The sequence below is a fragment of the Benincasa hispida genome, chromosome 1 (genome assembly GCF_027475165.1).
Source record: "Benincasa hispida cultivar pf3 chromosome 1, pf3_genome.v1.1, whole genome shotgun sequence".
Taxonomy (NCBI): Eukaryota; Viridiplantae; Streptophyta; class Magnoliopsida; order Cucurbitales; family Cucurbitaceae; genus Benincasa; species Benincasa hispida.
In genome coordinates, this window is record NC_143478.1 from 96192902 (window position 1) to 96203194 (window position 10293).

A 10293-nucleotide genomic window follows, 5' to 3' on the forward strand; every position below is an offset into this window, starting at 1 on the left:
TTTCAAAAAATATTTATCATATGACAAATTTATTTTAGACAACGAAAAAAGATAGTTGCAATCAATTTTTTTTCTATAAAATATGTTTGAAAATAATGTTTTTTAAAAATAATATTTTGATTTAGACATAAAGAAACAAACAAAGGAGAAAGACAAAAGGCAAAAAGAGATTTTGTTTGAGAGTCAAAATTTGCCAACATTCACATGCTTTGCTATCAATTCCATTTTTGGTTTTTTCTTTGGGAGGTTCACGGATTCAATTTACTTTGTTTATTGCATTTTTTATACTATTTTTCTATGAATTTAGTAGGCCATTTTCTCTTTGCCTTTTCTTAATTTTTTTTTATTGCCATTAATTTTTTTTTTTTTTGGATTTTTTGATTTAGACAAAAGGAAAATAAATTATAAATTGATATTTGCATACATGTGACAAATTCAACTAATTATACCCACAAATCTGATTTAATTAACATAATTGATGTAGGTGTAATTAGTGATCTAATCATTCGATTAGCTTTACTAATTCTGTTTGAAACAATAAAATCTATTTATTATTTTTAGTTCAATAAGATGTGAAATAAGTAGAGATGTTCAAATAACCCGATAATCCGAACAATTCGGACTACCCAACCCAAAATATAAGGGTTAGGTTGGGTTGAATTTTTTTATTTTTTATTTGGTAGGGTTGGGTTGGGTTGGGTTGTGAGTTGGCTAAAAAAAATTTAGATTGACCCAACTCAATCCGAATCATATATATAAATATATATATTCCTCTTTGTTTAAAGTTTGATTTCTTTGTATGGATTAATTTTTGAATTTTTAATATTTTTCTTTTAAAATTGTTATGATATTTGTTTTTGCTTAAAGTTTATAATGAATATCATAGATATTTGGTATTTAGTATCTTAATTTTAAGAGATTTTAGTTATCACTCATGTGTTGTATATAAATTTACATATTTTTCATTAAAAATTAAAAAATAAGTTATAATCCAACAACCCAACTCAACCCAACCCAACCCAATCCGAATTTTAAGGGTTGGATTGAAAACTTTATTTGAGTCATTTGGGTAGCTAATCAAACCAACCCGAAATTTTGGGTTGGTCCAAAAAATACCCTCAACCCAACCCAACCCGACCCATGTACACCCCTAGGTATAAGAAAATTTGCATCTAATTTAAATACATATGCTTTAATTAGTTAGTTTTAGAAATAAGACTTTTTAATTACCATTATTATTAAAAAAGTATTTTTCTAAAAATATCATTTTTATTTAAATTCTTTTGATAAAAATTGTTTATAATATATTTTAAAAGTATTTTAAAGGCTATTTTGACTGACTACCAAACACTCTAATTTTTTCTAAAATGACTTATTCTCAAAATTAACACTTAAAAAATTAAAAGACTCAAAAAATTCAAAGCTATGACCTTTAAAGAAACTATTACTATTAATAACTCTATATCGTAGACTCAGTTTTTTTGTTTTTAATTTTGCAAGCATAAGCTTATAAAAATTAATTAATTTTTTTTATTTTGTTTCAGAATTTGACTAATAATTCCAATATTTCTTGGAAGAAAAGTGAAAATTGTAGCAAAAATAAAAAGTGTTATCCAATGAGACCTTAATTTTTTTTTTTTTTATGTATTTGGAATAATTAAAGATGTAATGTTGCAATCTACCAATAGCTTAAGTTTAAAAGAAACATACATTTTTTAAAATTAAAAAAAAAAACATTTGATTTATGTAATGTCGAATTTGCTAAAATGACTTCAAATCAAGAAATTGTAGAATTAAAAGGTCTATACTTGTTAATAATTTGATTTCCTTGACATAAATAGGAATAATTTGATATACATATAAAATATTTGCTATTTTCATGAAAACAAAACCATTAAAATGCCACATCTAGAATTACCCATTCATAATAAAAATATCAATTCTCTCCAAAAGAAAATTAAAAAAAAAAAAATCAATTATGCAGTGGGCTTGGCATTTAAAAGAGATTGGGTTCCCAAGAATCCACAGTTGGGGGTTGGAAGGGTGGGCCTATACAGTATGGGCCCGAACTTTTGGACCTTGGCCCAATAGAAACGATCCAATAACTCTTATTGCCTTGGCCCCTTGGCCCTCTTTCTCTAATGCTTTGGAGGGTTGTTGGTTTAAACCCAACTTGTTTTGACAATGTAATTTTTAAAAACGATTTTGAAATGCAACACAAAATAGTCTATTTTCTAATACAACACATTGTTGTTTTCTTTTGTTTTTAAACCTCGTTTAAAATTATCAAAACAAACAATACATTTTTCACTAAATCACATCTCATCCAACAAACAAAGTTTTTATTTTTCGTCCAAACCCAAGAGTCCACTTTTAAAAAATTAAGGCCATGATGGGTAACCATTTCGTTTCTAACTTTTTTTTTTTTTTTAAAATTAAGCCTAATTCATTTTAGTTTCTTACTATGATCTATATCTTTCTTAAGTATACGAATTGAATTCTTAGCCAAATTTTAAAAATAAAAACAATTTTTTGAAAATTACTTTTTTTAGTTCTCAAATTTTGGTTTGGGTTTTTAAACTATTGGTGAAAAGTAGGTAATAAAAAAAATTGGAAGTAAAAGTAATGTCATAGGCTTAATTTTCAAAAATAAAAACAAAAACAAAAGAATTATTAAACGAAACCTAAAATAAACAAATTAAAGTTGTAACATTATGTAAGAGACGTATTGTTGTTGATGTCATAGACGAAGGTTAGAAAAATGAACGAAGACTATAAGCCTATAACCTATTATAAACTAAAACCTTTGTTATAAGACTATACTCAACGATACATTATTTACTTTTTAAGTGTAAAAGTATTTATTCAATCAATATTGTTAGTAAAAAGTAATTATATTAAATCATTTTATTCTTAGAATATGGATTTTACTAACATGTCATCTTTTCCTCCATTCTCAAACAACCAAACATAGTTTTCAAATTTTAAATTTTAAATTTAAATATGTTTTCAGATATAATGAAAATTAGGATTTTTTTTTAAAAGCACCAAAAACCAAACGGAGCCTCAGAGTTTAGTATTCAATAATGAGAAAAAAAGTTACCAATAAAATAAAATAATTATGATAATAAGATTAAGTGTTTTTTTTTTTTTTTTTTTAAAGTTCAGATTAAGTCTATTTTGATCACGTTTATTCCATAAATAAATGTTAACTTTCAATTACATTAATCATTAGATCCCATTAACAAGATGTATTGATATGATGACGTATCTTATATGAAAAAGGAAAATCAACTAAAATAAATTATAGACCAATGTATGGATCTCACACAAGAAAGTAATTTATTTATTAATTAGACAATTGAATATTAATGAAATGAAGTGTCACTTAGCTTAGTGTGATAATATTGAATTAAAAATATTTATGTGCATCTCGGACAAAATTACCTTTGTGTATCTCATTAAGTTGTCCAATAATAAATTGTTATATGATAAATTATTTTTATTTCTTTTATAAAATATTAATGTATTCTTTTTTGTGTGACTTGTGAGTGATGAGAGAGAAGCATAAAGATTGATGCATTTTGGGATGCACTCAAGTATTACTCGTATTGAATTATATATCTTTCCTATATTATCTACCCAATGTTTGCTATATCATATTGATTCATATCTCTTTTTTTAATTTAATATAAGATGGGAGATTCAAACCTCTAACCTTAAAGTTAATAATACTTACATTATATCAATTGAACTATGCTTACTTTAATACATTGATTAATAATTCAAAGCTTATCTAGATTTATTGAACTGCCTTAAAATTTTTATATGGTTCTCTAAAGAACTAAGCATGTGGGTCTCACTTTGGAACCTTATCTATTTAGAGTTTATGAGAAGTTCTATATATAAATTTTAAATTATGCTTGCATGTACACTTTCTTTGTTTTTTGTTGCTCTTCAATATAATAAAGTTATTTCTCTTCTCTGCACATCATCGTAGTTAACACACTGTTAGTGAACCACGTTATCATCCGTTTGTTGATTTTTTTTTTTTTTTTCTGTAACATGATTGAATATTGTAAATAGAAGAAAACCACAAGATAAATAGATAAATATTTATCAATCTGAAACATAGTTAAGTTGATATAAGATACGTCTAATGATGACTAAAAAATGGATAATTATAGAACTCTGTAGAATAAAGTGAGTTTTAAGAATGATATATTTATTTTAGTTGTTGTTGTTCTCAACCTTTAGTGAAAAGAAAGAAAAAGAGAGAAAAGAAAAAGAGAAGGGGAAATGGAGTTTGTGGGAACTTTGAACATATATTATAAAGGAGGATTCTTTTTTCAAAGAACCTTCCTGCAAATGCCAACGTCCCATGAAAAGAGAGGAAGTGATATATATATATATATTTAAAAAAATAAAAGTTTTATTTTTTATTTTATTAAAAAAAAAAAACACTTCTCGATTCCCCCTTTCCCTTTTTCACTTTTTTTTTTTCCTTTTCTTACCTTTTAAAATATCATTTCTTTTCTCTTGCTCGATGGTGGTCTCTTTCGACTTTTTGTATTTTGTATCTTTTTTTGTATTTTCTTTTTCTTTCTTCTTCTTTTCATCTTTTGAAGAAAACGCATGTCGATGCATGATTCTTTGTTATAATATCCTTTTCAACAGTTTGTTATTTTATTTATTTATTTATTTTTAAATTGAATCGGAATTTTGTATGTACGCAGCTTTGACTAGTATAAATTATACGCTTTTTAACGTGAGTTGTACATATCATATGGCATCCATTTCGATTAATCTCATAGAATAATAAGCTTTTTTATATAGTTACAATATTTGATTACCATGTGCTAGGAATGATTTGTCAATGTTTGGAATGACTGGTCAAAGATTATCTTTTTTTTTTCTTTTGTCACATTTAATTTATTTATTTTGTTCAAAATGTTTTATTATTATTTTTCCATGTAATGTGTTAATCGTTTTTTAAACCAAAATTGATAATCTTGTGATCTAAAAACAATTTTCAAATGGATGTTTTCGCCTTCCTAAAAAGAATAGAGGTGTCTCGTAAGCAATAGAGGTTTTATGGCTTTTGTTTCTTTTTTTTGGTCATTGTATTTTTCTGAGCATAGCTTTCAATCCTTTTCCAATGAGTGCTCGTATGGTGAGGGTATTATATCAACCTTGAAAATAACCGACGTGAGATGAATAGTACCAAGATATGTTGAAATTACCTTCGAGCAATTGTAATTCCACTACAGAATAATTGATTTGTTCAATACTCTAATCCACACAATGGAAATATGTGAGCTATTCTTTTTAAGATTTTGATTATGACAATGTGACTATCGTTCATCAACCGTGTCATATTAAATTCTTTTAAATTGACATTCCACTTATTCAAACAAATTTTTAGGTTATCAAATTTAGGTTTAAACAAAAGATAATTGTGTTCATACTTATGTTAGGTATATTTTAACTTTTAAAAAGCCTACCATAGCATTGTTTCTCATTCAAACCTTTTCTTTTCTTTTCCTTGTAGATGATCTTTATGTGGCAGAACTTTAGGCTTTATGAAACTAATCTAATTTCCCCTTTAAATTTCTTTCTTGTAATAATATACTAGGATATAGTGGGAAAGCCCAAGGCTATGCCAACTATGTGATGAATTCTACAAGGTTGAAGTGTTGTGGCCAATTATATTAGATAATTAATGATCAATGTTGTTTTAACTTCTTTTGTTATTGTAAAGTTAACTTAAGGTTTTATAAAATGACTAATTCTTTTCGTTTTTAATTTTATCCTTATGGCTATGCCTAGAAAATGGGAGTACCAAAAAAAGAGAATCATTGATGAAAGTGCTTTGAAAAAGCATTTAACATTTCTTTCAAATGTCACCTTAAACTCACTCTTCGTTGACCAATAAAATTCTCACTTTAATCTTTATTATCAACTTTGTAATTTTTAAAGGACAATGATTTGGTGCAACCTATATCGTACCACACTCTATATCAAAATCAAAGGGTGTTACAATATCATGGAGAAACTAAAATATTCCTCTTTTTGTCCTTTAAGAAATTGGCTTTATTAAATTCATCTGTTTAATTTAATTACTATAATAATACATCGACTTTGTTGAGAATATTGAATTTATTATTTTTTATGTCCTTATCAATTATCATTCATAAAAACTCAATTATTTGGAACCTTGTGAAATTACAAAAGCGTCCCCAGTGGATACAAGTTGTTTGAAATTTGAAAATTCTGTGCTAGAAAATGACATCTATCTTATTCGTCCGGAATTTCTTTTTTCTTTTTTCTTTTTTTCTTTTTTTGAAATAATAATATTTAGGCTATTAAATTAAATGTCACCATCCACAAAATTTAAAGATTGAAATACCACAAAATGAGTTTTCTCGAATTTTATATCATATCATCAGGTCCACAAAATTCAAAGTTTTTTTCTTCTTCTCTCTTTTTCAATAAATTATAAATGACATAAAATAGTTGCTTTTTAATATTATTAAAAATTAAAGAGAATTCCAAATCAACACGTAATTTCATAGTTTTTTTAATAAAAAAATTATCCACTGAATATCTTATCTATTAAACTATATTTCAAGTTTACCATAATTTTATAGTTGATGATTAAATGTATATTTCATACCTTTTATTGTATTGAGTGATATGGTCCTTTGTTGATTTTGGGTTAAAATACTATTTAATTTTAGTCGTAACTTAAATTTAGTCCCCACTACTTATTTATTGTTTATTGTGATTTTTTTTTTTGTTATTTGTTAACATTTTTCCTCTGAATGTCAGGAAGATATTCGCATATTGTATTTTTTTCCATGAAGATTATTATTTTTTAATTGATTTCGATAAAATTATCTTTTCAAAATTTTATTTTCTAAATTTAAGATTCATTCAATGTATAGGAAATAAAATTAGAAAAGTGAATAAGTTTGAAGTGTGTGAACCCAAACAATTTTTTAACCTAAATTTATTTAACATATATGATTTTTATTGTATATTGAGTTTTATTTTTTCATAAAATAGTTTTCAAATTAGACCAGGTCTATTCATTTAGTACTAATTTTTCTCAAATAGGAATACATAAATAAAGATTGATACTTTCACAATATGCTTTACCTATCTTTAAATATTGATTTAAACTAATAAGTAAGATTTGGAGGGGTAACTATAACTACAATTTCTGAAAACTGATAAATATGTATTTTTATTTTATTAGGAAAAATAAAATTAAGATATATTTAATTATCCTCTTTGCCAATCAAATTTTTTTTGGCCTATTCTCAACATCATTTGTTATGATTGGAATTTGAGACCTCATCTCATAATAACATCACTTGTTATTTTTATTCTAGCACATCTATTGAAATTATTATCCTAATATGTCACATTAAAATTTAGTACCATGCCTATGAAAATTGATCTTTTAGGTGTTTAATAATACATGACCTTAAAATTTGGGATATGTTATGAGGTTTCATAATAATTTAATTGGGCATGCTATATATTTTTATTTTCTTCTAAAATAATATTATAACTTCTTCTTCTATTTTTATCTCAACATGATGACTTGAACACCTAACCTATTAATCAAACATATATATGATTTAATCAATTAAACTATATCTAGATTGGTAATTATGATTCAACCACATAAACATTAAATATTACTATTGAGCTTCGTTTTGAATTGCGTTTGCAACCGTAAAAAAGTGACTATAAGAAAATCTTAACTGTATACCTTGTTTGGTAAAATAAATTCTTTATTAATCTAATCAATTTTTAGTTTTAACTAACGTGTACAAGCTAATAGATATTGTCTTTTAGATTTAGTTTCCCTAAAAATCGACTAATTTCTTAATTATTTAAATAAATATATTATAATAATATCATTTCATATTAATATATTTTATCTTATACATTTTCAAATTTTAATCTATTCATTTTCTTAGAATTATTTTTTAAAACTTTTATCAACTAATATAGGTTAAATAAAATTAGTTGAAATTTTAATAATATATCATTCTAAATAAATTATAAATGGGTTCATACAAAAAAATAATTAAAATAATAATTATAGTTTGATTCATATAAATAAATTACATCAATTTAGTATTAATTATCGGACACCGTAATTAATCTTTTTTAATTTAAAATTAAAATTTACCAAACATGATTTTATTAATCAAGTAAACAAAAAATGATTTATTATCGAAATATTTATGAAAACAAAAGAATATGATACCCTAGTAACACGAAACAAATGACAGATGTCGGCTTCTGGTTGGTTGGAAGAAAATTTCAGTGGTGGGTCCCACAAGAAGTGGACAAGAGCCGCGTAGAAATAGAATATGTACCTCCTCTACGAATCAGTACGAAAAGCAAAATTTAAATGCCATTGTTTTTAAGAAAGGAAAAAACATAAAAAAAAACCTCTTCAACTAACCTTCCAAGTATATGTTTTTTTTTTTTTTTTAATTAAGAAAAAACATCTATTATAGTCCAAATTTAAAAGGACGGTTTCAATATATACTCCAATAAATTTAAATTTGTAATAAATATTTTAGGATTAATAAACAAGTTAACATGTTTATTATTTATATTAAATTTACATCACTAATATATATATATTTAATGTTTGATGAAATTTTTCTAGAATTTAATGAAAATATTAATTTACTCTTTATGTCGATATCAAATCTATAGAAATGTGAAAATATTGATAGACATCTCTATGTCGACAAAAAAAATTAATACTATGATTATAGCCCTCATTTATGCAAATAATTTCTTTTTGGCACAAAACTTTCTTTTCTAATTAACTTTTCCATTTTACTTTATGGTTTCAAAATCTTTTTAAATGGTTAAATTAAAAAAAAAAAATCCACTGATGAAAAGAAAGTTAAAATTTAATCGTAATTATTTAAAAGTTAAAATTATCTCTATGGTTTCATAAAATATTTATAGATGTTCGTAAGGTAGAGACGATATATGCGATTTTATTAAATTATAAGAACTAATTATTAGATTTTAGTAAACTGTAAGGATGAAATTTTAACGAAGTAAATTTTAACTTTATCCAAATAATGAAACCAAATTTACAATATAATAACCTTTGAAGTTTCGTTATACTGTTATGTCTTCAATGATTGAATATAAGTTGGAAATGTCAATCCTAGCCATATTTCAATGGATAAAATATAATTTCCTTTCTGAAAAGTTGATGACCTGCTACTTTATAATTGTTGAAAATTATATGCTTCTATAAATCTTTTAAAACAAATTTGAAATAAATTTTTTTAGGAACAAATTAGGGGTATTACAAAAATATGATGAACCCAATTTAACTTGAAAATTGGGTTATCAACTCATTTAGGTTGGATTAAATTCAAATAAATGAAAATTTTATAGATTAGATTAGTTCATGAGTTGACCTAAAACAAACCGAAGATATTATTAATTTTAAACTATATTTATATTTTTACTTATAATACAATTATATATTTATTTATTTTAGTCTTATTTTATTTTATTTCATTTTATAATTATTCTCCTACAATTTCTAAAAACTTCAATACTTTCATAATATAAATTGAAATTAAGTTGTTAATTTTAATTCAATATATGAAAATAATTACATAAATTAAAATTTTTACGTATTAATGTATTACATCTTTTTAGAATAAAATTTTGAAAGATTTTCTACACATATAACCTAAGTAAAGAGGTCTAATTGAACAACTATTTTTTTTTTTTTTTTTTTTTTTTTTTTTTATAGGAATAGCTTAAAGGGCTATTATTTTACACAAAAATCAAACACAATTTACTTTTTCATCATTCCTCACCATTCACTTTATATATACACAAACCAAAAGAAGCATGTAAAGAAAGTTTCTTTCTATTATGAACTTCCCAAAACGATTTTCTTTTCAAAACCTACATAAGAAAAGTTAGTCCAAAAATCTAAAAATTATTGTCGTCACATAAATAAAACCAAGAATGAAAAACAAGCTTTGAAGGAGAAAACAAGGTATATTTGATATTTATAGTATTATATATATTTGAAATTTTATAGAAATATATTAGAATATATTTGATAATGGTATAAACAAGATAATTTGTACAGTATATCGCCTTCTATATCGAAAAATAAATGTGATATATATTCAAATTTTCCAATATAATTGTAAACATACATGTGAAGGCCTTGAACAGAAACGTGAATCGTCTCAATTTTTAGTTTTTCACAAA